General features: G+C 50.1%; 2 long non-coding RNA genes across 2 annotated transcripts; one reads left to right on the top strand and one right to left on the bottom strand.

The window, feature by feature from the left end:
* Positions 1-987: 987 nt before the first annotated feature.
* Positions 988-21,065, bottom strand: LOC140419642 (uncharacterized). Its single transcript, XR_011945940.1, has 4 exons — positions 20,907-21,065; positions 7,009-7,115; positions 4,816-4,929; positions 988-1,940 (listed from the first exon to the last, which is right to left on the bottom strand). It is a non-coding gene; the product is annotated as an uncharacterized lncRNA (long non-coding RNA).
* On the top strand, positions 5,530-23,902 carry LOC140419643 (uncharacterized). The gene is made up of 2 exons (XR_011945941.1): positions 5,530-5,598; positions 23,266-23,902. It is a non-coding gene; the product is annotated as an uncharacterized lncRNA (long non-coding RNA).
* Positions 23,903-26,829: the final 2,927 nt, after the last annotated feature.

The raw sequence follows: 26,829 nt of genomic DNA, 5'->3' as shown, positions 1-26,829 counted from the left end.
GTGTGTTGATGTTTCAGCGACTTTGTAGGATTTTCTCTCTCACAGTCTGATGTGTATGTCTGGAGGTATTTCCCTGGTCAGGTGTTTGGGTATTTTAGGGAACAGGTAGAACTTCCTTGGTTCTACCCGTTGTCCCCTCAGATATTCCACCTGTTGTGTCTGGAGTCTTTGAGTTCTTCCAGATTCCAATTCTCCTTCCCGTCTCGGGTGTATGGGTCCAGGTGTTGTGATTAGTGTTGATTAGTTGTCTGTCCGTCTCCAACACGTATTTTTGTCTCTCGCTAATAACTGTGCTGCTACCCTTGCTTCTGATCTTATGAACATATCAGTGTTGGATCAAAGCTCCCAGATTGTCCGTCTTTCTCTCCGAGTAAGATTCTGTTTGTCTCTTGTATTTCACTGTGACAAGGCGGAGACCTGATTGAAGGGATTCAAACATGGGAGTTCTGGGAAAGATGGGCAAGGATTTGGAAGTTTGGACAGGAGAGGGAGGTTGAAGATGGGGCAGTAATTTGTAAGGATGGCAGAGTCAAGGGTTTGTTTTATTGAGGAGGGGGTGATGATGGCAGATTTGAAGGACAGAGGGACAGTACCTGCAGAGAGAGAAATGTTGACAATATCCATGGACACAGGGTAGTTGGCTGATCAGTAGCTCAGTGGGAATAGGGTTGATGGAGCAGGAGCTGGGTCTCATGGACTAGATGAGCTCTGAGAGGGCATGAGGGAAGATGGGAGACAAACCAGAGAAAGTTGTGGGTTGAAGGAAAGGATGAAATTTAGAGACAGTTTGGTCTGGTGGGCTCATGGAAGGGAGGGACGCAGCAGAGGCAGCTGATCAGATTTACTCAATCTCAGTCACAAAGAAGCTCCACAAGCTCCTCACACGTCTTGTTGGAGGTGAGGATGGAAGAGACAGGGGAGAGCGAGAGTACTTCAAAAGGAACTAACTTGTGTCAGAGATATAAAAAAGTTTCTACATACTGCGTATTTCACACAAATCTAATTTATTTGACTTTTAGCCAGAATATTAGCCCCTGTAAATGGGCTGGAGTTTGTTATCAGCAGAAAGAGACCCAAATGAACATGGTTCAGTCCTGAATGTGAGGAACAGCAAAATCCAATCACTGTGGTTACTTGTGGCCTCGTTGGTGCTTCTGCAGGTGGCCTGACTGAGTGAATCTCTTCCCACACTCGGAGCAGGTGAATGGCCTCTCCCCAGTGTGAACTCGTTGGTGCGTCAGCAAGTTGGTTGACTGAGTGAATCCCTTCCCACATTTAGAGCAGATGAATGGTCTCTCCCCAGTGTGAATTCGCTGGTGCTTCTGCAGCTGGGATGACTCACTGAATCCCTTCCCACAGTTGAAGCAGGCGAATGGTCTCTCTCCAGTGTGAACTCGCTGATGTACAGTGAGCTGAGATGAGTGTCTGAACCCAGTCCCGCAGTGAGAGCACCTGAACGGCTTCTCATTAGTGTGAACACGTTGATGGCGCATCAGTTCCCCAGAAGCTTTATAGCACTTCCCGCAGTCTGGACACTGAAACGGTCTCTCATCAGTGTGAACTCGCTGGTGCTGCTGCAGGTTGGCTAAAATAGCAAATCCCTTCCCACACTTAGAGCAGGTGAATGGTCTCTCCCCAGTGTGACTGCGTCGATGACTTTCCACCTTGGATGGGGAAGTGAATCCTTTCCCACAGTCCGCACATTTCCACGGTTTCTCCTCAGTGTGATTGCATTTGTGTCTCGTGAGGCCTGATGATTGACTGAATCCTCGTCCACACACACCACACATGTACAGTTTCTCCCCATTGTGAACAATGCTTTTTCCTTCCATGATCGCTGATATTCAGCAATGATAAATTGAGGACTCTGTCAGATCCTGATGTGATGCTTGGTTTGCGTTTCTGGAGTTTGAAGCCTCCCCTTCGAACACCCTGTCAAACTGATTGAAAACAGAAAATAGGGAGTGAGAGAGAACCCACAAAAACACAAAGGCAGGTTGTGAAATTGAGCTGAATGAATCTGGTCATTTGTGGGGCCGGCACTGGGAAAATGTGACATGAAAACTGCTCGATTGTCATTGAAAACCCAACTGGCCTCTTTGGGAGGAGAGAGAAGGGGGTGAAAAGGGATTTTGTATATCTACACGACATATTAAGAGAGTAGTTGGCAAAGCAACTTCGATCTTGAGCTTCATAAACAGTAATATTGATACCAAAACTATACTTCAAGTGACACAGTGATTAGCACTGCTGCCTCAGTGCCAGGGACTCAGGTTCAATTTCGGCCTTGGTAAGTGTGGAGTTTGCACTTTCTCCCCGTGTCTGCGTGGGTTTCCACACTGTGCTCAGGTTTCCTCCAACAGTCCAAAAAAGAGCAACTTAGGCGGATTGGCCTAGATAAATTGCCCCTGTGTGTCCAGGGATGTGCAGGTTAGGTGGGGCTATGGGGTTACAGGGACAGGGTAGGGGTCTGGGCCTAGGCAGGGTGCCCTTTCAGAGAATCACTGCAGACTTGATGGGCCGAATGGCCCTCTTTTGCACTGTGGGAATTTTTTGGTTCTAATTCTATTCTATGAATCTTTATAAAGCTCTGGTCACCACTCTTCAGGGAGGATCTGAAGGTTCTTGGGAAGGTGCAGAGGAGATTTACCAGAATGGTTCCAGCAAAGGAGGTTGAGGGGAAATTTGATTCAGGGACACACGATTATGCCAGATTTCCATCGGGTGGATAAAGAAACACTGTTTCCATTCACTGATCGTACAAGCAGTCGGGACACAGATTTAAAGTTTTGGGAAAAACCTGGATTGAACAATATAAGATCCTGAGGGATCTTGACACGGGGGATGTTGAGAGGATGTTTCCTCTTGTGGGAGAATCTGGAACAAGGGGGTCACTGTTGCAAAATGAGGGGTCAACCATTTTAGATGGAGATGAGGATTGTTTTTTCTCTTGAGGGTTGCAAGACAGGGGGTGGCACATTGCTTAGCACTGCTGCCTCACAGCACCAGAGACCCGGGTTCAATTCCGACCCTGACTGTGTGGAGTTTGCACTTTCTCCCCGTGTCTGTGTGTGTTTCCTCCGGGTGCTCCAGTTTCCTCCCACATTTAAAAGATGTGCAGATTAGGTTGAATCGGTTAGGATTGTATTCGCTGGAGTTCAGAAGAATGAGAGGGGATCTCACAGAAACGTATAAAAAAAGTGGGTGGCACAGTGGTTAGCACTGCTGCCTCATGTCGCCAAGGACCCGGGTTCGATCCCAGCCCCGGGTCACTGTCTGTGTGGAGTTTGCACATTCTCCCTGTGTTTGCGTGGGTCTCACCCCCACAAATCCAAAGATGTGCAGTGTAGGTGGATTGGCCACGCTGAAATTGCCCCTTAATTGCAAAAAAAGAATTTGGCACTCAAAATTTATGTTACAAAAAAACAGGGCGAGACAGAGTAGATTCAGGAAGGATGTTCCCGATATTGGGTGTGTCCAGAAATAGGGGTCACAGTCTGAGGATACGGGGTAGACCATTTCGGACAGAGATGAGGAGAAATGTCTTCACCCAGAGACCCTATGGAATTCGTCGCCACAGCAACTAATTAAGGCCAAAACATTGCATGTTTTCAAGAAGCAGTTAGATACAGCACTTAGGGTGAAGGGGGTCAAAGGATATGGGGGAAAGCAGGATTAGACTATTGAGCCGAATCAGCTCTGATCGTAATGAATGGTGGAGCAGGCTCGAAGGGCCAAATGGTCTCCTCCTGCTCCTATTTTCTACGTTGCTCCGTATCTATGCATGTAAATGGTCCAGGAGGTATGAGGAAGAATGTTTTTACACAGCCAGTGGCAATGACCTAAAACTTGCTGCCTATGATGGAGTTTGGAAATAGAAACAATAAATGATTTTTTTTTAAAAATTGGATAGAAACCGGAGAGAAATAAAGCTGTGAGGCCACAGAGACAGAGCAGGAGAATGACTCTGACTGGATTGCTCCAGATAATAATAATAATAATATTTATTAGTGTCACAAGTAGGCTTACATTAACACTGCAATGAAGCTACTGTGAAAATCCCCAAGTCGCCACACTCCGGCGCCTGTTCGGGTACACTGAGGGAGAATTCAGAATGTCCAAATTACCTAACAAGCACATCTTTCGGGACTTGTGGGAGGAAACCGCAGCACCTGGAGGAAACCCACAACAGACACGGGGAGAACGTGCAGACTCCGCACAGACAGTGACCCAAGCCGGGAATTGAACCGGGGTTCCTGGCGCAGTGAAGCAACAGTGCTAACCACCGTGCTGATTAGAGAGCTAGCATGGACTCAATGGACCGAATGCCCTTCTCTGCCCATAATGACTCGGACAGGTTTTGTTTTTAAATTTAAAAAAAAGGAAATTTAGAGTACCCAATTCATTTTTTCCAATTCAGGAGCAAATTAGCGTGGTCAATCCACCTAACCTGCACATCTTTGGGCTGTGGGGAAACAATGTGCAAAGTCCACATGGACGGTGACCCAGAGCCGGGATCGAACATCGGCGCCGTGAGGCAGCAGTGCTACTCACTGCGCCACCATGCTGCCAGCTGACTCTGACATTTTTGTCTAATCTCGCCTTGTAATTTAACCCCGGGGGGTTCAGATATCACTCGGGTAAATCTGTGCTACACTCCCTCCGAGGCCATTCTATCCTTCCTCAGGTTTGTTGCCGGGAACTGAACACAGTTCTCCAGGTTTGGTCTAACCAGGGTTTGTGAATCTTGGGGCTTTTCCAGTCACACTGAGACCTGAAATCTTCCCTCACAGACAGAACAGACAAACCTTTTACCTTCCACACCCAGATGCTGCTGAAATTCAGGTTCTGATGAATCGAGTGACTGTCAGATTGCGATGTGACGTTTGGTTTGAGTTTCCCGTCTGTTAAACCTCCACGTCCGGTATTCTGTAAATTTACAGAAACCTTACTGTCAGTTTAGGATAGAAATTCACAACATTCTCTCCTCACCAACTTTGATTAAATGTATTCCTGGAGGTTTGGTCACATGACCTGCCCCCATCCTCCAGCCATTAATCGGTCAACACATCCATCCTTGTGACACACTGCCTTCCTCGGCCAATTGGGAAGCAAAAGCACTCATTACCTTACAGGACAGCGTTTGACTAGGGCAGATCGGTGGCGCAGTGAGTAGCACTGCTGTCTCATGGCGCCGAGGTCACAGGTTCGATCCCGGCTCTGGGTCACTGTCCGTGTGGAGTTTGCACATTCTCCCAGTGTGTGTGTGGGTTTCACCCCCACAACCCAAAGATGCGCAGGGTATGTGCATTGGACACGCTAAATTGCCCCTTAGTTGGCAAAAATGAATTGGGCACTCTAAATTTATTTTTAAAAAGGACAGTGATTGACTGTCAGCCAAACCTTTATCCCATTTTCAATATTTTTATATCCGCTGAAGTGAAATGTTCAAAAATCCTTTTTACTGTCCGAATGATTTTCCAGAGACTCAAAATTAATATTGTTACTCTCCTAATCATGTTTCAGAGTCACAAAAATATTTTTGATTGTCCCAATGATTTCCCAGACACCCAGACATGAATCTCACCAAGGCAGAAGGTAAAATCTGAATTCACTGAAAGTTTACTGATGACCATGAAACCATTGTTGATTGTTGCAAAGACCCATCACGTTCACTCATGTCCTTCAGTGAAGGAAATCTTCTATCCTTACCTGGTCTGGCCGACACGATTCCAAATCACAGCAATGTGGTTGATTCTTTAAATGTCCTCCGAGATGGCCGAGCAAGCCACTCGGTTTAAGGGAAATTAGAGATGGGCAATAAATGTTGGCCCAGACAGTGACTCCCGCAAATGATTCAAATAAAATCCTGGAGACTCCAGTCAGTCAATCTGTGAGAGTTGGCATCCGCTCCAGACTCACTGCGCATATTAATAATAATCACTTGTCACAAGTAGGCTTCAATGAAGTTACTGTGAAAAGCCCCTAGTCACCACATTCCGGCGCCTGTTCGGAGAGGCTGGAACGGGAATTGAACCCACGTTGCTGGTCTTGTTCTGCATTACAATCGAGCTGTCTTAGCCCACTGTGCTAAACCAGCCCCTTCCCTGCGGCACCTTGTCCTCTGTAAAGATGGCAGCCGGTAATCCGGGCCTGTCACCGCTCAGCTCTCACTCTGTTCGGTGCGGTTTAAGACGGGACCGTTAACATTTTACTCGGGTGTTGAAGCCTCCACGGGGTATTTATGAAGCCTCCACGGGGTATTTATGAAGCCTCCCGGCTCACTCCGCAGCTTCTATTGCTCCCCAGCCACCCACCGGCTCCAATCCTGGAAGTCGGTCGATTGGTTCTTTCCCGCTCCTCGCACCATCAGCCTCAACCTGAACTGTGCATGCGCCGGTCACAGCCCGAACTGCGCATGCTCCAGTCACAGCCGGACTCTGCGCATTGCGAGGAGCTTCTGTCATGTGGATAGAGCACATTCTCAGCTGCTACACATGTTGGGTAACAAACCCACCATTGAAATGGATATTTTTGATATAAATTATGCTTTGCGAACTGATTACGATTCGTAACATTGGGCCAAGGCAACACCCACATCCCAAGAACAAATATGGCCCAATTCTGCTTCTCTATTTTTTTTTTTAAATGAGGGGATCTCATAGAATCATTTGTAAAAAAATTGTTGGAATCCATCCGAGACCTGGATACAGATCAATTGATTCTTGGAGGAGACTTCAATTGTGTTCTGGACACTAAATGGACTGGTCCAAGCTGATTCAACCACAACAAAAACATGAAAAAGGAATGAAACCAGACGGACCACCCGGCATCGACCCAGGCACCAGAAACGACAACGGCAAACCCAGCAAAATATTTTTATAAACCGTTCCCATCAGTAGATTGTAAAAGGGACACAGATTTAAGATTGTGAACAAGATCTACAGGGGAGATAGGAGGTAGACATTTTATACAGTGAGTGATAATGATATGGAACTCAATGCTTACACACAAAGGTCGATAATCTCCAGGTCCTGATAACTCGAACAGTGGTGTTAGAATTTGATGTGAGGATTGGTTGTGACTTTCCGGTCTGCAAATCCCTTGCTGAGCCCCTGTGAAAGAAGTTTACAAAGGCATCACTGTCAGTCCAGAAATTAAATTCAGGAAAGATAAACATTTCTCCCGGTTTGAGTTTGCTGTGTGTAAATCCTCCCCTACTAATCCCCTGTAAAAGGAGTTTCCAAAATTAATCATGGTCAGTCCAGGATAGAAATTCACAACATTCTCCCCTCCTGCTCCCTGGTCCAGGATGACCGCTCATGCCCCCCGCTGCACACTGACCCTCTTGTCATCAGCAGTCCCCTGATTTGAGGATGATGTCTACTCAGGGTTGTGAGTTTCTGCCCTGGGTCTTCATGTGGCTGAACAGAGCCGCAGAGCTTTGGATACATAGGACAGGATGTCCAATGAGACAGTGAAATCCGGAGAGCAGGATTGTCTTCCTTTTCTTTCCATTTCGGGCACCGCTTCGCATCATCAATAAGACATTGGGACTCAAAAACTAATCCAGTTTGATGGACAAGTTGTCTCCATTCTGAATAGATCATAGAATGTACAGTGCAGAAGGAGGCCATTCGGCCCATCGAGCCTGCACCGGCTCTTGTAAAGAGCACCCTACCCAAGGTCAACACCTCCACCCTATCCCCACAACCCAGTAACCCCACCCAACACTAAGGGCAATTTTGGACACTAACGGCAATTTAGCAGGGCCAATCCACCCAAGCCTGCACATCTTTGGACTGTGGGAGGAAACCGGAGCACCCGGAGGAAACCCACGCCGACACAGGGAGAACGTGCAGACTCCACACAGACAGTGACCCAAGCCGGGAATCAAACGTGGGACCCTGGAGCTGTGAAGCAATTGTGCTAATCACTGTGCTACCGTGCTACAGCCCCGCTCAGTACAAACTGGGTCCCGTCAAGTTTTCCGAGGTTTGGGGCTTACAAGAGTTTTACACAACGTTTCCGCCCACCCCCGTGATCTCTCGCTTCCTCCATATTGTTTATCGCCTCTTACCAATTTTGGATCCGAAGAATCACCCGAGGAAAGAGCAGTGCTCCGAAAGCTAGTGTTTGAAACAAACCTGTTGGACTTTAACCTGGTGTTGTAAGACTTCTTACCAGTATCCGAAGAAGACGCCCTTCTACTTCGCTATTACCCACACTGAGCATGCTTCAATCACAGCGGACCCCGTCCCTCATTCGTTCCGATTGGTTGGAGGACCAGTGGCCCTCACTCGGTCCTCCAGACCCGCCCCTCCTCTTCCTATTGATCGGGAGCTGCCATCAATCACCCGGGTATTCTGACGGTTGCAGATGGTGAGAGCGGCCACAGGCTCAGGCTGACTCGCTGATTGTCCAATAATAACAGTGAGATTCTCAGTGGGACAATCAGACAATAATAGTGGAGATGGGGCCCAGAGGAGAAACAGCAAAGGATTCACTCACTTTGAGAGTAACAAACACAGTGTCTGTTCCCATAATAAGAGTCAGGCTGCAGTGTGTGAGTGAACACATCATTGGACCCAATGTAGAGTCATAGAATCCCCTCAGTGCAGAAGGAGGCCATTCGGCCCATCGAATCTGCAGCAACCCTCTGAAAGAGCATCCTACGTTGATGGATTCCCCACCCTATCCCCACAACCCCTCCCAGTGACAATTTAACACAGCTAATCCATTTAACCTGCACATCTTTGGACTGTGGGAGGGAGCCAGAGCACCCGGAGGAAATCTACGCAGACACAGGAAGAATGTACAAACTCCACACAGACAGTGACCCAAGGTCAGAATTAATCATAGAGTCTACAGTGCAGAAGGAGATCATTCGGTACATCGAGTCTGCACCGGCATTACCTGATCTGGCAAACTCACCGAAATGTGATGTCTTCTGAATTCCCTAGCAAGCCACTCAGTTTAAGGGCAATTAGGAATGGGCAACCAAGCTGGTTTGCCCGTGACACTCACATCCCATAAAGAATAGAGAAAATAAAAGGGCTGTTTCCAGTGCCGGTTTCCAAGGAATCAGTACTGGGTCCTGGGCTGTTTCGCACAGGGCTAAATCGCTGGCTTTGAAAGCAGACCAAGGCAGGCCAGCAGCACGGTTCAATTCCCATAACAGCCTCCCCGAACAGGCGCCGGAATGTGGCGACTAGAGGCTTTTCACAGTAACTTCATTGAAGCCTACTTGTGACAATAAGCGATTTTCATTTCGTCATTGATTTGAAAGTAAATGTAGGAACATGAATAAGAAGTTTACCTGTGACACAAAAATAATTGAACACTTAAGCTGGAGGAAAAACAAGGCAAAGGATTACATGATAAATGGCAGGACAGGACTAGTTAGGCCAGAGCTCGATTCCTGTACACAGGAAGATTGCACCAGAGAGAGTACAGAGGGGATTTAACAACATCAGCCAGAAATTGACAATGTTTGCTCTGAGGAAAGATTGGATAAACTGGGACTGTTTTCTTTGGAACAGAAAAGACTGAGGAGAGACCAAAATGAAATGTTGAAAAGCAGCCTGGCTAGCTCAGTCGGTAGAGCATGGGAGTCTTAAACCCAGGGCCGTGGGGTCAAGACCCACGTTGGGCGCTTCAGCTTCTTTAATCCGAGAACATTGAGCTGAACTGTTTTTTGGGTGGCACGATAGCAGTGGTTAGCACTGTTGTTTCACAGCACCAGTGTCCCGGGGTTCAATTCCCACTTGGGACACTGTCTACGCAGAGTCTGCACGTTCTCCCAGTGTCTGTATGGGTTTCCTCCCACAAGTGCCGAAAGACCTGCTTGTTAGGTGAATTGGACATTCTGAATTCTCCCTCCGTGCACCCGAATAGGTGCCAGAGTGTGACTACTAGGGGATTTTCAGAGAAACTTCATTGCAGTGTTAATGTAAGCCTACTTGTGACAATAATAAAGATTATTCTAAATGTATGAAATTCTGGGGGATCATGGTGGCACAGTGGTTGTGTGCCTGCGTGCTGGGGACCCGGGTTCGATTCTGGCCCCGGGTCACAGTCTGTAAGGAGTTTGCACATTCTCCCATTGTCTGTGTGGGTTTCACCCCCACAACCCAAATATGTGCAGGGTAGGTGGATTGGCCAAATTAAATTGCCCCTTGATTGGAAAACAATATAAATTTATCTATTTTTTAAATTCTGAGGGATCTAAATAGATTGGATAGGAAGGTCCTATTCCCTTTGGTTGAGGGATACATATAAAAGGGGTCAGAGATTTAGGGAAGGACTAGGAGGTTTAGAGGGTGGTGAGGATCTGTGGCATGCTGCCTGAAATGATGGCAGAAACCCTCATAACATTTAAAAAGTATACAGATAGACATTTGAATTGATGTAACTTAAAAAGCTACAGACCGAACTTCCGGGTGCGGCGATAACCAGCTAGGTCGCACGTTTCGGCAGGTCCCGGTGGAACGCACTTTTGGGCTCTTGATAGGAGCCCCAACGGCAATTCTAACGGCAAAAAACACTGTGCTGGAATCCAGAAGGGAATCCCCCCTGGACACGGATGGAAAAAAGAGAGGAAAGTGGCTGGATTGCGGTGGATCCTCTAGAGCAGCGGCCAGGAAGGCAGGTACAAAGCAAGATGGCGTCGGAAGGAGGCAGTTTAATATGGGGCCCTGACCAACAAGTGTTCCTGCGGCGTTGCGTGGAAGAACTCAAAAAGGAGAAGAAGAAGGAGCTGTTGGCCCCGATATTACAAGCGATTGAGGGGCTAAAGGAGGAGCAAAAGACCCAGGAACAGGAGCTTCGGGTCGTGAAGGCAAAGGCTGCTGAGAATGAGGACGACATACAAGGCCTGGTGGTGAAAACGGAGATGCACGAGGCACAACACAAAAGGTGTGTGGAAAGGCTGGAGGTGCTGGAGAATAATGCGAGGAGGAAGAATTTAAGGATTCTTGGTCTTCCCGAAGGTGTAGAAGGGGCGGGCGTCGGGGCATATGTGAGCACGATGCTGCACTCGTTAATGGGATCGGAGGCCCCGACGGGTCCGCTGGAGGTGGAGGGAGCCTATCGAGTTACGGCGCGATGACCGAGGGCCATAGTGGTGAGATTTCTCCGATATAAGGACAGAGAGATGGTCCTCAGATGGGCAAAGAAAACTCGGAGCAGTAGGTGGGAGAACGCGGTGATCCGCGTATATCAAGATTGGAGTGTGGAGGTGGCGAGAAGGAGGGCAAGCTTTAATCGGGCCAAGGCGGTGCTGCACAAACGGAAGATTAAATTTGGAATGCTGCAACCGGCAAGACTGTGGGTCACACATCAAGGGAAACACCACTACTTCGAAACGGCAGATGAGGCGTGGACATTTATTGTCGAGGAGAAACTGGAGTGAGCGGGCCATAAAAAGAACGTTTGGGACAAAGTGGGGGGGTGAATATGTGGGATGAAGGGGGGGGAAAGAGGGAAGAGATGACTTCCCAAGTTGTTAATCCTGCGACCCTGTAACTTTTCTCTCTTCCCCATGTCGGGGGGGAGGGGGGAGGGAGGATGAGGAGCTGAGGGCGCCGGCCATTGGGGGCAGGGCCAAAAGGGAAGCGCGGGCTTTGTTCTCGCGCTATGGTAATCACGGCGGGAACAGGGAAGCAGGAAGGAGGGGGCCTCGCACAGTGTGAGCCGAGGTCATGGGGGGAAGCCGAGGTCGGCCAGAGTTTGCTGACTTCTGGGAGCAACATGGGGGGGTGCAATTACGCTAGTTTGGGATCTAGTGGGGGGGCGGGGGGTTAACTGGGTTGCTGCTGCTGGGGAGAAGGGGGAGCTGGTATGGGGGGGGGGGGTGGTCAGGGCGGGGGGGCGCCGCTTGGGGGAGATACGGCTACGTGGGAACCGGGTGAGTAGCTGGATTGAAAAAGGAGATGGCTAGTCGTCAAGGGGGGGGGGTAAAGAGCCCCCCAACCCGGTTGATCACGTGGAATGTGAGAGGGCTGAACGGGCCGATTAAGAGGGCATGGGTACTCGCACACCTAAAGAAACTTAAGGCAGCTGTGGTTATGCTTCAGGAGACGCATCTGAAGCTGATAGACCAGGTCAGACTACGCAAAGGATGGGTGGGGCAGGTGTTTCATTCGGGGCTAGACGCAAAAAACAGGGGGGTGGCCATACTAGTGGGGAAGCGGGTAATGTTTGAGGCAAAGACTATAGTGGCGGATAGTGGGGGCAGATACGTGATGGTGAGTGGCGAATTACAAGGGGAGGCGGTGGTATTAGTGAACGTGTATGCCCTGAACTGGGATGATGCCAACTTTATGAAGCGTATGCTAGGACAAATCCCGGACCTAGAAGTGGGGAAGTTGGTAATGGGTGGAGATTTTAATACGGTGCTGGACCCAGGGCTGGACAGATCGAGGTCCAGGACCGGAAGGAGGCCGGCTGCAGCTAGGGTGCTTAAGGACTTTATGGAGCAGATGGGAGGAGTAGACCCCTGGAGATTTAGTAGACCTAGGAGTAAGGAGTTTTCGCTTTTCTCCTATGTCCACAAAGTTTATGCACGAATAGATTTTTTTGTTTTGGGAAGGGCACTGATCCCAAAGGTGACGGGGACGGAGTACACGGCTATAGCCATTTCGGATCATGCTCCACATTGGGTGGACCTGGAGATAGGGGAAGAAAAACAACAGCGTCCACCCTGGAGAATGGACATGGGATTATTGGCAGATGAGGGGGTGTGTTTAAGGGTGAGGGGGTGTATTGAAAGGTACTTGGAACTCAATGATAATGGGGAGGTACAAGTGGGAGTGGTCTGGGAGGCGCTGAAGGCAGTGGTTAGAGGGGAGCTTATATCTATTAGGGCACATAAAGGAAAGCAGGAGGGTAGGGAAATGGAGCGGTTGTTGAAAGAACATCTGAGGGTGGACAGACAATATGCGGAGGCACCGGAGGAGGGACTGTACAGGGAAAGGCAAAGGCTACATGTAGAATTTGACTTGTTGACTACGGGTAATGCAGAGGCACAATGGAGGAAGGCACAGGGTGTACAGTACGAATACGGGGAGAAGGCGAGCAGGTTGCTGGCCCACCAACTTGAGGAAAAGGGGAGCCGCGAGGGAGATAGGGGGGGTGAGAGATGAGGAGGGAGAGATGGAGCGGGGAGCGGAGAGAGTGAATGGAGTGTTCAAGGCATTTTACGAAAGATTATATGAAGCTCAGCCCCCGGATGGGAAGGAGAGAATGATGTGCTTTCTGGATCAGCTGGAATTTCCTAATGTGGAGGAGCAGGAGAGGGTGGGAATGGGAGCACAGATTGAGACGGAGGAAGTGGTGAAAAGGATTGGGAGCATGCAGGCGGGGAAGGCCCCGGGACCAGACGGATTCCCAGTTGAATTCTATAGGAAATATATGGACTTGCTGGCCCCGCTACTGATGAGAACCTTTAATGAGGCAAGGGAAAGGGGGCAGCTGCCCCCGACTATGTCAGAGGCAACGATATCGCTCCTCCTAAAGAAGGAAAAAGACCCGCTGCAATGCGGGTCCTACAGGCCCATTTCCCTCCTGAATGTGGACGCTAAGATTCTGGCCAAGGCAATGGCAATGAGGATAGAGGATTGTGTCCCGGGGGTGGTTCATGAGGACCAAACTGGGTTTGTGAAGGGGAGACAGCTGAATACAAATATACGGAGGCTGCTAGGGGTAATGATGATGCCCCTACCAGAGGGGGAAGCGGAGATAGTGGTGGCGATGGATGCGAGAAAGCATTTGATAGAGTGGAGTGGGATTATTTGTGGGAGGTGCTGAGGAGATTTGGTTTTGGGGATGGGTATATCAGGTGGGTACAGTTGCTGTATAGGGCCCCGATGGCGAGCGTGGTCACGAATGGACGGGCGTCTGACTATTTTTGGCTCCATAGAGGGACGAGTCAGGGATGTCCTCTGTCCCCGTTATTGTTTGCACTGGCGATTGATCCCCTGGCCATAGCATTGAGGGGTTCCAGGAAGTGGAGGGGAGTACTCAGGGGGGGGGGGGGGAAGAACACCAGGTATCTCTGTGTGCGGATGATTTGTTGCTATATGTGGCGGACCCGACGGAGGGGATGCCAGAGATAATGCGGATACTTGGGGAGTTTGGGGGTTTTTCAGGGTATAAACTGAACATGGGGAAAAGTGAGTTGTTTGTGGTGCATCCAGGGGAACAGAGCAGAGAGATAGAGGATTTACCATTGAGGAAGGTAACAAGGGACTTCCGGTACTTGGGGATCCAGATAGCCAAGAATTGGGGTACATTACACAGGCTTAATTTAATGCGGTTGGTGGAACAGATGGAGGAGGACTTTAAGAAATGGGACATGGTGTCCCTGTCATTGGCAGGTAGGGTGCAGGCGGTTAAAATGGTGGTCCTCCCGAGATTCCTTTTTGTGTTTCAGTGCCTCCTGGTGGTGGTCACGAAGGCTTTTTTCAAAAGAATCGAGAAGAGTATTATGAGTTTTGTGTGGGCTGGGAAGACCCCGAGAGTGAGGAGGGGATTCTTGCAGCGTAGTAGGGACAGGGGGGGGGCTGGCACTACCGAGCCTAAGTGAGTACTACTGGGCCGCCAATGTTTCAATGGTGTGTAAGTGGATGGGAGAAGGGGAGGGAGCGGCGTGGAAGTGATTGGAGAGGGCGTCCTGCAGGGGGACTAGCCTACAAGCAATGGTGTCGGCACCGTTGCCGTTCGCACCAAAGAAATACACCACAAGCCCGGTGGTGGTAGCTACATTGAAAATTTGGGGGCAGTGGAGATGGCATAGGGGAAGGACGGGAGCTTCGGTGCGGTCCCCGATAAGAAACAATCATAGGTTCGTTCCGGGGAGAATGGATGGGGGATTTGGAGCATGGCAAAGAGCTGGGGTAGTACAACTGAGAGATCTGTTTGTAGATGGGACGTTTGAGGTCTGGGAGCGCTGACGGAAAAATATGGGTTGCCCCAAGGGAATGCATTTCGGTACATGCAATTGAGGGCTTTTGCGAGGCAACAGGTGAGGGAATTCCCGCAGCTCCCGACGCAGGTGGTGCAGGATAGAGTGATCTCAGAGACATGGGTGGGGGATGGTAAGGTGTCGGACATATACAGGGAAATGAGGGACGAGGGGGATATCATGGTCGATGAGCTGAAAGGGAAATGGGAAGAAGAACTGGGGGAGGAGATTGAGGAGGGGCTGTGGGCTGATGCCCTACGTAGGGTAAACTCATCGTCCTCGTGTGCCAGGCTAAGCCTGATACAATTTAAGGTGTTACACAGGGCGCATATGACTGGAGCACGGCTTAGTAAATTTTTGGGGGTAGAGGATAGGTGTGCGAGATGCTCGAGAGGCCCAGCAAATCACACCCACATGTTCTGGTCATGCCCGGCACTACAGGGGTTCTGGGTGGGGGTGGCAAAGGTGCTTTCGAAGGTGGTGGGGGTCCGGGTCGAACCAAGCTGGGGGTTGGCTATATTTGGGGTTGCAGAAGAGCAGGGAGTGCAGGAGGCGAGAGAGACTGATGTTTTGGCCTTTGCGTCCCTAGTAGCCCGGCGCAGGATATTGTTAATGTGGAAGGAAGCCAAACCCCCGTGTGTGGAGACCTGGATAAACGACATGGCAGGGTTTATAAAGTTAGAACGGATTAAGTTTGTGTTAAGGGGTTCGGCTCAGGGGTTCACCAGGCGGTGGCAACCGTTCGTCGATTACCTCACAGAAAGATAGAGGGAATGGAAAAGAAGTAGACAACAGCAGCAAACCAGGGGGGGGGGGGGAAGGAATCGAACGGACTCTGTGATGTTATTGTATATGTATAATATGTATTAGGTAGTTGTTATAGGTAATTGTATATTGGATTGTATTTTTGGAGAGTATTTATTTTGGACAAGGCAGTTGCCATTCAGTTTTGTTTTTGTTTATATATTATTTATTTACTTGTTTAAAACTGGCCACTGTTATTTATATTGCTTTATTGTTGTGTAAAAGAAACACTACATACTGTTCTGTTTGGCCAAAAATCTTGAATAAAATATATATATTTTTAAAAAAACTACAGACCACAATCTGGAAATTGAGATTAGGCTGAATACCTACTTTGTAGCCACGATGAGCTGAATGAAATGCAACAGGAACAACAAACTTTAATAAAATCCGGGATAGTAACTCTCACCGCAAACAAGGTCAGCAGTTTGCCCAGTTTAGCTGCCAAGTATGCTAATGCGGTAATTAAAAAATTTACCTGCATACATAAGAGTACTGTGGTGAACCAATGTGTACACCTATATTAGGGGATGTAAGGTAGGACCTGCACTCCAGGTTCGCCGGTAGCCCCTGCCGGCTGGCTCCACCCACTAGGAGCTGTATAAATAGGTGTGTCCTCCATTCATCTGCCATTTTGCCAGCTGCAGTAGGAGGCCACGCATCTGACTGCAAAAAAGCCACACTTGTACCCAATCTGAGTCTTTGTGCAATTGATCACGCATCAATTTATTGCAGTCAGGTTTTCAACGAAATGGATATCAAAATCAAACCAGATCGCCTGCTGCTGGATCTGCACTCGCCCAACGCCAGAAAGGACTTTACTCACTGGCTAGCTTGTTTTGAGGCTTACATCAACGCTGCGATCCCCACGCCAACGGAGGCTCAGAAGATAAACGTCTTGTATTCTAGGTTGAGCTCCAGCGTGTTCCCGTTGATCCAGGACGCCTCGGGTTATGCGGAAGCGATGGCACTCCTAAAAGGACACTATGCGCAGAAAACAAACACGCTCTTTGCCAGGCACGTACTCACCACTCGCTCTCAACTCCCTGGTGCGTCCATCGAAGACTTCTGGCGAGCCCTAATCCCATTCTTCCGGGACTGTGACAGTCAGGCCGTTACGGCCGCTGAACATGCTAATCTCCTCATGCGCGATGCTTTCGTAACAGGGATTGCGTCGGACCGCATCCGAGAATGACTGCTGGAATGGGCCATGCTCGAACTAGCGGAGACAAAAACGTTAGCGCTCTCCATGACGGTCGCATCCCGTAATGTCCAGGCATACCCCCTCGCCGCGCGGCCTACCGTCCTACCCATCCTGGACCCAGCAAACGACCCCCCCCCCCCAGCTGGGGCCCAGCCTAGTCAATACGCCTGCGCCACACGCCGATCCATGCACCCTGGGGGTCCCCACTGCTACTTCTGCGGTCAACAGAAGCCCCCTGCAAACTCTGCTGGGCCCGCGCCTCCGCTTGCAAGTCCTGTAGTAAAAAGGGCCACTTCAGAGCTGTGTGCCAGGCCCGCGCAGTCGCCGCTATCGTGCCCGCTATCGGCCCCTCCTGCCACCAAACGCACAATGGGCGCCGCCATCTTTTCCTCCCGGGGCCATTTGCGGCCAGTGGGCGCCGCCATCTTCTCCCACTCAGTCCACGTGCGGGCCAAGGGCGCCGCCATCTTGCCCAGCACCACCAACGTGCGTCCCTTGGGCGTCACCATCTTGTCCCACCCCGCAATGGGCACCGCTATTTTGTTCCCCACAGGACCTCCGGACACCCCACGATCTGGGTCGCCGACACTCTCCATCCGAAACCTCTGATGACCACCCGCAGCTCGCGTCGATGACGCTGTACCAATCTCGTCCACACAACCTGGCCACTGCTTCGACAACGGTGAAAATCAACGGCCACGTAACCTCTTGCCTGCTCGACTCCGGGAGCACCGAACGCTTCAGACACCCAGATACGGAAAGGCGCTGCTTCCTCGCGGTCCACCTCGCCTATCAAAGGATCTCCCTGGCCTCCGGATACCACTCCGTCCCGATCCGAGGGTTCTGTACGGTCATTCTCACTGTCCAGGGCGTAGAACTCAGTGGTTTCCGTCTCAGCGTCCTTGCTAATCTCTGCGCTGCACTATTGCTGGGCCTGGATTTTCAGTGCAATCTCCAGAGCCTCACCATTACATTCAGTGGGCCCCTACCTCCACTCACCGTTTGCGGTCTTGCGACCCTCAAGGTTGACCCCCCCCTCCCACTTTGCCAATCTAACTGCGGATTGCAAGCCCATTGCCACCAGGAGCAGACGGTACAGCACTCAGGACAAGGCCTTAATCAGGTCCAAGGTCCAGTGGTTGCTTCAGGAAGCCATCATCGAGGCTAGCAACAGCCCCTGGAGAGCCCAAGTGGTAGTAGTAAAAACTGGGGAGAAACACAGAATGGTCGTGGACTAGAGCCAGACCATCAATCGGTACACGCAGCTCAACGCGTACCCCCTCCCACGCATATCTGATATGGTCAATCAGATTGCGCAGTACTGGGTCGTCTCAACAATTGACCTGAAATCCGCCTACCACCAGCTCCCCATCCTGAAATCGAACCGTACGTCTACTGCCTTCGAGGCGGACGGTCGGCTTTATCACTTTCTTAGGGTTCCTTTCAGCGTCACTAACGGGGTCTCGGTCTTCCAAAGGGAGATGGACCGAATGGTCGACCAGTACGGTTTGCGGGCCACATTTCCGTACTTAGATAATGTCACCATCTGAGGCCATGATCAGCAGGACCACGATACCAACCTCGCTAAATTCCTCCGCACCGCCACTCTTCTCAACATTACGTATAATAAAGAGAAGTGTGTGTTCAGCACGACCCGCTTAGCCATCCTCGGCTATGGAGTCCAAAACGGACTTCTGGGGCCTGACCCCGAACGCATGCGCCCCCTCATGGAGCTCCCCTTCTCCCACTGCCCCAAGGCACTCAAACGCTGCCTGGTGCTCTTTTCCTACAACACCCAGTGGGTCCCAAACTATGCGGACAAGGCCCGCCCATTCATACACTCTACTCAATTTCCCCTCGCAGCCAAGGCACAACATGCCTTCGCCCGAATCAAAGCTGACATAGCCACGGCCAGGATGCACGCAGTGGACGAGGCACTGCCCTTTCAAGTAGAAAGCGACGCTTCAGATGTCGCCCTTGCCAGCACTCCAAATCAGGCAGGCAGACCCGTGGCATTCTTTTCCCGCACCCTTCATGCCTCTGAAATTCGACACTCATCCGTCGAAAAGGAGGCCCAAGCTATCGTTGAAGCTGTGCGCCATTGGAGGCATTACCTGGCCGGCAGGAGATTGGCTCGTCTCACTGACCAACAGTCGGTAGCCTTCATGTTTAACAACACGCAGCGGGGCAAGATCAAAAATGATAAAATCTTACGGTGGAGAATCAAGCTCTCCACCTATAATTACGAGATTTTGTATCACCCCAGCAAACTCAACGAGCCCCCAGAAGCCCTCTCCCGAGGTACATGTGCCAGCCACAAGTAGACCAACTCCGGGCCCTGCATGACAGCGTTTGTCACCTTGGGGGGTCACATGGCTGTACCACCTTGTCAAGGCCCGCAATCTGCCCTACTCCGTCGAGGAAGTACGGACAGTCACCAGGGATTGCCAGGTCTGTGCGGAGTGCAAGCCGCACTTCTACCAGCTGGACTGTGCGTGCCTGGTGAAGCCTTCCCGCCCCTTTGAATGCCTCAGTGTGGATTTCAAAGGGCCCCTCCCTTCCACCGACCGTAACACGTACATTCTCAGTGTGGTCGATGAATACTCAAGATTCCCCTTCGCCATCCCATGCCCCGATATGACGTCTGCCACCGTCATCAATGCCCTCAACACCATCTTCGCTCTGTTTGGTTTCCCCGCCTACATCCACAGTGACAGGGGATCCTCATTCATGAGTGGCGAGTTGCGTCAGTTCCTGCTCAGCAGGGGTATCGCCTCCAGCAGGACGACCAGCTACAACCCCTGGGGTAACGGGCAAGGAGAAAGGGAGAATGGGACGGTTTGGAGGGCCGTCCAGCTTGCCCTACAGTCCAGGAACCTCCCAGCCTCTCGCTAGCAGGAGGTCCTCCCTGACGCACTACACTCCATCCAGTCACTACTGAGCACCGCCACAAATAACACACCCCATGAACATGTTTTTACCTTCCCCAGGAAGTCCACGACTTGGCTCGCAGCTCCAGGACCAGTCCTGCTCCGTAGACACGTCCGACTCCACAAGGCGGACCCCTTAGTGGACAGGGTACACTTGCTCCACACCAACCCTCAGTATGCCCACGTGGAGTTCCCCAACGGCCGCCAAGATACTGTCTCCCCCAGGGACCTGGCACCGTCAGGTTCCACCCCAGCACACTCCCCCGCCCATGCGCCTGCCTCCCCTCCCCCGGCGCTACCAACATTAACCCCACCAGGCCCATCCCTCCCCTCCCCCTCCGCCCACACAAGAGGACGAAGAAGATTTTGGCACGCTCCCGGGGTCATCCGACTACTGGCCAACACCGACATCGGTGACACCAGCACCACCATCGCTGCCACCGTTACGTCGCTCCCAGCGAATCGTCAAAGCACCATATCGACTGAACCTCTGACGGCTCCGGACCGTCAAAATGGACATTTTTGTTTCCTTTCCCACTCATATTATAAGACACTGAGCCACTGTACATAATTTGCAATGTTGTATATAGTTCCACACCACCCCCGCCGGACTCATTTTTAAAGGGGGTGAATGTGGTGAACCACTGTGTACACCTGTATTAGGAGATGTAAGATAGGACCTGCACTACTGGTTCGCCGGTAGCCACTGCCAACTGGCTCCGCCCACGAGGAGCTGTATAAATATGCGTGTCCTCCATTGATCTGCCATTTTGCCAGCTGCAGTAGAAGGCCACGCATCTGACTGCAAAAAGGCCACAGTTGTATCCAATCTGAGTCTTTGTGCAATTGATCGCGCATCAAGTACAACAGCAAATTATTTAACTTCCCCAATGTGATCGGTGTAATTAGTCTCAAATTTAACCCGGAATGGTCATAAAAAATTTCCCAGTCACTCTGATATCTGAAATCTTTATCCACGGACAGAACAGACAAACCATTTTACCTCCCAATGATATTCAGGTCCTGATGATTCGAGTAACTCAGTCAGACGATGATGTGATGTTTGGTTTTAAGTTCCCGTTCGTAAATCCTCCTCTTTCGAAAGGGATTTCACTCTCATTCCAGGAGAGAAATTCACAAGATTCTCTCTTCCGGCTTCCGGGTCCTGGACGGCCGCGCATGCGCTCTGTTGCACCTGAGAAAGATGGCGGCCGCGCAGGCGCCCTGCGGCATAGCACCCACAAAACAGATGACAGCCGTCAACAGGGGCCGATCAGATAGAAAAGCGCCGATGCGGCGCCCCATTCGGGACATACACCGAATTGTATCAAAAGTACCGGAACCAATATATCACCCTGAGGAACGTAATGAAATAATGGCGGATAAGGCTACCCAGAATGCCAGGCGCGGATGACTACGCACTATGTTCGTCACAGGAGTCAGAACGCGCAGGCGTCAGAATGTCTCGCCTCTCTGTGTGGAGCATGCGCGGTGCTGCTCCGGGCTGAGCGCAGCCGCAGTGAGAGCGAGTGCGGCTCCCAGAGGCTGAATGAGAGCCGCCGCGAGCGGGGACAATGTGAGAACCCAAACCTCCCCCAATAAGACCCATTGATTTTATTGTCAGTCTGCAGACGGGAACTGGAGAACTGAACCCAGACAGAGGAGAGGGAGGGAGAAAACTGGCAGTGGAGGAAAGAAATGGGTTTGGATTTCAGCCCAGGGAGGAGGGAGAGTGTGTGGGACGGGGATTGACAGCTTTGGGGGAACAAGAGAGGGAAAAATGTTCCAGAGAAACTAGAATTGTCTGTCAGAATTTCTATCCTGGACTGACAGTGATGGCTTTTGCAAACTACTTTTACAGGATATTGGAAGTGGAGGATTGGCTGACAGAAAACTCAAAACCAAACATCACATCGAGATCTGACAGCCACTCGATTCATCAGGAGCTGAATATCATCAGGCTTTGAAACTGGAAGGAGAAATGTTTGTCTCTTCCGTTTAAGGGAAAAACATGTCAATGATCAGTGTGACTGGAAAAGCACCGAGACACACACACACACCCTCGAATGAGAGTGTTTCATTGCACTGAATGGAAAGAGCTTGAACTAGTTACACAGCCTGAAAGAAAATCACACCATTCACAGCAGGAAAAAACTATACTCCTGTTGCGTGTGTCGACAAGGCTTTAAGCGGGAGAGACATAAAGACCCCTCACAATGGAGAAACCCTGGAAATGTGCGGACTGTGGGAGGGGTTTCAGTTACCATCACAACTGGAGATTCATCGGCACAGTCACACTGGGGAGAGACTGTTCACCTGCTCCATTTGTGGGAAGGGATTCACCCATTCATACAACCTTCACACACACTAGCGAGTTCACATTGGGGAGAGGCCATTCACCTGCCCTGTGTGTGGGAAGAGATTTGCTTGATCATCCCACATTGTGACACACCAACTTGTTCATACTGATAAGAGACCGTTTACATGTCCTAACTGTGAAAAGAGTTTTAAATGTAAAAAGGATCTGCTGACACACCAACGTATTCACACTGGGGAGAGACCGTTCTCCTGCTCCCTGTGTGGGAAAGGATTCATTCAGTCATCCCACCTGCAGACACATCAACTTGTTCACTCTGATAACAAACATTTTAACTGTCCTGACTGTGAGAAGAGCTTTAACAAAAAGGATTTACTAACACACCAATATGCTCACACTGGGGAGTGACCGTTCACCTGCTCTGTGTGTGGGAAAGGATTCAGCCGTCCGTCTGCCCTACTGAACCACCAGAGAATTCACACTGGGGAGAGGCCATTCACCTGCTCTGACTGTGGGAAGGGATTCATTAATTCATCCAACGTTCTGTTGCACCAGTAACTTGATACAGGGGACAGACCATTCACCTGCTCTGAATGTGGGAAGGGATTCACACGTTCATACAACCTTCTGACACATTAGCAGGTTCACAGTGAGCAGAGACTGTTCACTTGCTCAGTGTGTGGGAAGGAATTTACTCGTTCATCCAATCTATTGAATCATGAGCGAGTTCACACTGGAGAGAGGCCATTCACCTGCCCTGTGTGTGGGAAGGGATTCAGTCAGCCATCCAACCTGCTGACACACCAGAGAGTTCACGGTGGGGAGAGGCCATTCAACTGTAATGTCTGTGGAAAGGGAGTTTACTCACTCATCCCACCTGCTAACACATCAGCGAGTTCACAAGCGACTACAAGGTTTAGATTATACCATTATTGATGCTGTTAATTATGTCCAGGACTGAATAATGTTCACTCTGACTGTCTTAATCTGCTGATGAGGTTTATAAATGTGAAATAAATCAACTTTATTTGAAACGTTGTTGCAGATCTTTCACACCTGAGTGTTTAACATCACCTGTCTGGAGCTCAGAAAGGACAATCTGTGGAAGGATCATACGGCAGGAACAGAACTTCAGCCTGGACACAGTCTTTCAGGGTCACGCTGAGAGGGACAAACAACACTTTGGTCTTTCTCATATCATTTTACTGTCAGCAAAGCCCCCGTGTGGGTTAATCCTGAGGCGTGTAAGAAATGTGTCCCAACCGCTCTCTTCCATGTTTCAGAGCTCCGAGAACAGAAGCTCTTTTACAACTGTGTTCAGAGTCAAGAAGAACAATGGTGAATGCTGGAAATGTGCTGTCAGATCTGAGATTGGTGTAAAACTGTGATGTTCCTGATTGAATTTAAAGCAGCTGGTTTAAGTTTCCAGACTGAAAATGTGTTTGTGTGACAGTCACAATGAATTAATTGAATAGAAACCTATTTAACATAGATTGGTTGAAGTCTGCGTTAAAATAGCAGCTGTTAACTGCTGGGATAATTGGACAACAGTTTGATTCCCAGATAATGAAGGAGCTGCAGTGTGTATCCAAGAATTTCCAGTTTTGTTTATGTGTGCTTCCCACATTCTGTCTTTTTAAATAAACCTCAGCCCTGCGGGCCTTTAACAATCAGAAACATAACAGAGTAAGGGCAAAGCTGTGCCTGCCCCTTTTTTTTTTTTTAATAATATTTTATTGAAAATTTTTGGTCAACCAACACAGTACATTGTGCATCCTTTACACAACATTGTAACAATACAGATAATAATGACCTTTTTAAAATTTAAACAAAAACAACAACAAATAAATAAATATTAAATAACAAAAAAATAAAAACTAGCCCGAATTGGCAACTGCCTTGTCTCAGGCCACACCCCCCCCATCCCCCCCCCATCCCTCCCCCCCCCCCCCCCCCAAGTCCTGGGCCGCTGCTGCTGCCTTCTTTGTTCTCCCCTATCTATCTTTCCGCAAGATATTCGACGAACGGTTGCCACCGCCTAGTAAACCCTTGAGCCGACCCCCTTAGGACGAACTTAATCCGCTCTAACTTTATGAACCCCGCCATATCATTTATCCAGGTCTCCACCCCCGGGGGCTTGGCTTCTTTCCACATTAGCAATATTCTGCGCCGGGCTACTAGGGACGCAAAGGCCAAAACATCGGCCTCTTTCGCCTCCTGCACTCCCGGCTCTTGTGCAACCCCAAATATAGCCAACCCCCAGCTTGGTTCGACCCGGACTCCTACTACTTTCGAAAGCACCTTTGTCACCCCCATCCAAAACCCCTGTAGTGCCGGGCATGACCAAAACATATGGGTATGATTCGCTGGGCTTCTCGAGCACCTCGCACACCTATCCTCCACCCCAAAAAATTTACTGAGCCGTGTTCCAGTCATATGTGCCCTGTGTAATACCTTAAACTGAATCAGGCTTAGCCTGGTGCACGAGGACGACGAGTTTACCCTGTTTAGGGCATCTGCCCACATCCCCTCCTCAATCTCCTCCCCTAGCTCTTCTTCCCATTTCCCTTTTAGTTCGTCCATCATAGTCTCCCCTTCGTCTCTCATTTCCCTATATATATCCGACACCTTACCGTCCCCCACCCATTTCTTTGAGATGACTCTGTCCTGCACCTCTTGTGTCGGGAGCTGCGGGAATTCCCTCACCTGCTGCCTCGCAAAAGCCCTCAATTGCATGTACCTGAATGCATTCCCTTGGGGCAACCCATATTTCTCGGTCAGCGCTCCCAGACTCGCAAACTTCCCATCCACAAATAGATCTTTCAATTGCGTTATACCTGCTCTTTGCCACATTCCATATCCCCCATCCATTCCCCCCGGGGCAAACCTATGGTTGTTTCTTATCGGGGACCCCCCCAGTGCTCCGGTCTTTCCCCTATGTCGTCTCCACTGTCCCCAAATCTTCAGTGTAGCTACCACCACCGGACTCGTGGTATAGTTCCTTGGTGAGAACGGCAATGGGGCTGTCACCATAGCCTGCAGGCTGGTCCCCCTACAGGACGCCCTCTCTAATCTCTTCCACGCCGCTCCTTCCTCCTCTCCCATGCACTTACTCACCATTGAAATATTAGCGGCCCAATAATACTCACTTAGGCTCGGTAGTGCCAGCCCCCCCCTATCCCTACTACGCTGTAAGAATCCCTTCCTCACTCTCGGAGTCTTCCCGGCCCAAACAAAACCCATAATACTCTTTTCTATCCTTTTGAAAAAAGCCTTCGTGATCACCACCGGGAGACACTGAAACACAAAAAGGAATCTCGGGAGGACCACCATCTTAACTGCCTGCACCCTCCCTGCCATTGACAATGCTACCATATCCCATCTCTTGAAATCTTCCTCCATCTGTTCCACCAACCGCGTCAAATTTAGCCTGTGCAATGTGCCCCAATTCTTAGCTATCTGGATCCCCAGGTAACGAAAGTCTCTTGTTACCTTCCTCAACGGTAGGTCTTCTATTTCTCTACTCTGCTCCCCTGGATGCACCACAAACAGCTCACTCTTTCCCATGTTCAATTTATACCCTGAAAAATCCCCAAACTCCCCAAGTATCCGCATTATTTCTGGCATCCCCTCCGCTGGATCCGCCACATATAGTAGCAGATCATCCGCATATAAAGATACCCGGTGTTCTTCTCCTCCCCTAAGTATTCCCCTCCATCCCTTGGAACCTCTCAGCGCTATCGCCAGGGGCTCAATCGCCAGTGCAAACAGTAATGGGGACAGAGGACATCCCTGCCTTGTCCCTCTATGGAGCCGAAAATATGCCGACCCCGTCCATTTGTGACCACACTCGCCACTGGGGCCCTATACAACAGCTGCACCCATCTAACATACCCCTCTCCGAACCCAAATCTCCTCAACACCTCCCACAGATAATCCCACTCCACTCTATCAAATGCTTTCTCAGCATCCATCGCCACTGCTATCTCCGTTTCACCCTCTGGTGGGGCCATCATCATTACCCCTAACAACCTCCGTATGTTCGTGTTCAGCTGTCTCCCCTTCACAAACCCAGTTTGGTCCTCATGAACCACCCCCGGGACACATTCCTCTATTCTCATTGCCATTACCTTGGCCAAGACCTTGGCATCTACATTGAGGAGGGAGATTGGTCTGTAGGACCCGCATTGTAGCGGATCCTTTTCCTTCTTTAAAAGAAGCGATATCGTTGCTTCTGACATAGTCGGGGGCAGTTGTCCCCTTTCCTTTGCCTCGTTGAAGGTCCTCGTCAGTAGCGGGGCGAGCAAGTCCAAATATTTTCTGTAAAATTCAACTGGGAATCCGTCCGGTCCCGGGGCCTTTCCCGTCTGCATGTTCCTAATTCCTTTCACCACTTCTTCTACCGTGATCTGTGCTCCCAATCCCATCCTTTCCTGCTCTTCCACCTTGGGAATTTCCAGCCGATCCAAAAACTCCATCATTCTCTCCCTCCCATCCGGGGGTTGAGCTTCATACAATTTTTTATAAAATGTCTTAAACACTTCATTCACTCTCTCCGCTCCCCGCTCCGTCTCTCCATCTTCGTCTCTCACCCCCCCCCTATTTCCCT

Source organism: Scyliorhinus torazame, chromosome 5 (assembly GCF_047496885.1).
Source record: "Scyliorhinus torazame isolate Kashiwa2021f chromosome 5, sScyTor2.1, whole genome shotgun sequence".
NCBI classification, from domain to species: Eukaryota; Metazoa; Chordata; class Chondrichthyes; order Carcharhiniformes; family Scyliorhinidae; genus Scyliorhinus; species Scyliorhinus torazame.
The sequence above is the reverse complement of the archived record's forward strand: the minus strand, read 5'-3'. Positions and strand labels throughout refer to the sequence as shown.